The sequence below is a fragment of the Bactrocera tryoni genome, chromosome 1 (genome assembly GCF_016617805.1).
Source record: "Bactrocera tryoni isolate S06 chromosome 1, CSIRO_BtryS06_freeze2, whole genome shotgun sequence".
NCBI lineage: Eukaryota > Metazoa > Arthropoda > Insecta > Diptera > Tephritidae > Bactrocera > Bactrocera tryoni.
Window position 1 is genome coordinate 84,770,415 of NC_052499.1, and position 1,935 is coordinate 84,772,349.

Genomic DNA, 1,935 nt, shown 5'->3' on the forward strand with positions numbered 1-1,935 from the left:
CTCCCTGTTGTTTTTTTTTTATTATTTACAAGCCCATAACAACGTACTTTTGTTTACTAATAGAAGGCCATAAGCGTATAATGTGAAGCTTTAAGATGAAAGCCTGCGGTGAAAGCTTTTTGCGTCAAATGCGAATTTGGCGCACGAATTTGTGATTTTCGCTTACTCTCCTGTCCAGCCCATATGCTAGCCTTTTTACTACTTATTTCTCTACGTTTTGCCTTCCTCTTCCCGATTTTTGTTGCTGACAAACTATTTGCATATACATTTTTGTTTATGATTTTTTTTTAATTACTGTGACTACACGGGCGTCATTGGCGTTTTGATTTGTGATATATGGCACAACAACAAGAAAATGCGCGGATGTACAACTTGTTGTTGTCGTTGTGGCGGATGATACGGTGGTTGTTTGGCCGGCCGCCTTGTTGATGGAAAGTGGTAAAAATGTGTGGCGCGCATTCTGAGTCTCCTTACAATTTGATTTTTTCGCGTTACACATACAAATTATTACTTTTGCAATTTTAAGACTATTTATGTTATTTGTTTATATTCGATTTGTACACATTGTTTTTGAGTTTTTAATTTTCGTACCGGAAAATATTCCCTTTTTTGAAACATTGCCCTTGTACACACCTAGTTTACATAAAGTGTAAGTTACATATTTACTAAGAAAGCTTTCATGTCTATTAAATTAATTTAACTATATACATATATACATTCGTATACTTACTACATACATACATACTATTTATGTTTTTAAGTTATGCTACTTTTTAATTTAAAAAATGAGGTTAAACTAGTTAAAAACAAAAAAAAAACGTTAATTACATCACAAGTTGCTGTTAGCACATTAATTAAATTGAATTGTTGCTCACGCTTAGCCGAGTGCATTGTGCACGTGACCACCATTGCATGAGTCGTGAGTTCGTAGCACACACAGCGAAATCAACTCACAAACAAGGCAACACTCAGGCGTGTGAAACTTTGATAATTACGTGAGCTTTTCATGAAAGTTGTTGGCTAAACCGCGCGGAGGTCGCTCTAGCTTTTAAGTTCGGTGATTTGTGAGCATTCATTGTTTACATGTGAGCTTTCATCGCGTGCGAAAGCGCAAACTGGCGCAGCAGCTCGGCTCGGTGTAAGGCCATATTTTTATTATGCTGTTTACCGTTACAGTTGTGACACTTAAATTAATTATACACTCACATACATATAAACACATATGTAGATTATATTGTTTTCATAGCGTTCGTTACTTTTATATGTGTCATTTATTGATTTTATTGTTTTAGTTAAAAAGTAATTAATTTTATCGAAGAAAACAAAAAAGAAAATGTGCAATTCAGGTTTACTCTTACGTTTAGCATTGTGTTTGTAATTTTAATTTCAATAAGTTGCAATCAAATCTATTTAGTCCAATCATATAAGTGATCAAATATGCGTAAAAAAGACAATAAATCATATGAAAATGCATTTTCCACACTAAAACATTTCGAAACGACTTTCTGCATTGAGTTTGACTATCGAAGCGTTGCTAATTTCAAACATACGAAAAGTTAACATTTTACGCATATTCGCACATTATTCCTTCAATAACTCAATATTTCAAGATCATTAAATTTAAGTGAAGAAAAACTGCAATTTTTTTGTTACCTCTCTATGTAAACACTTCGTGACCCCCCACTTGTACCACATGCAATTCATAAGTTTTTATATAATTTTTCATAGCAATTCATTCAAAATTCTAGTTTAGTTTCCGTTTTCCTTAAATGTCTTTACATTTTTTCCACAAAAGAAAGCAACAAACACCAATATTTTCATAAAAATTGTAACTATTTAGTTTTTATTAAAACACCTAATTTTTAAGTACTCTTCATTTTTGTATAAATTGTAATTCTTTAAGTGCATACTATAAAAAATATTAACAAAATTATA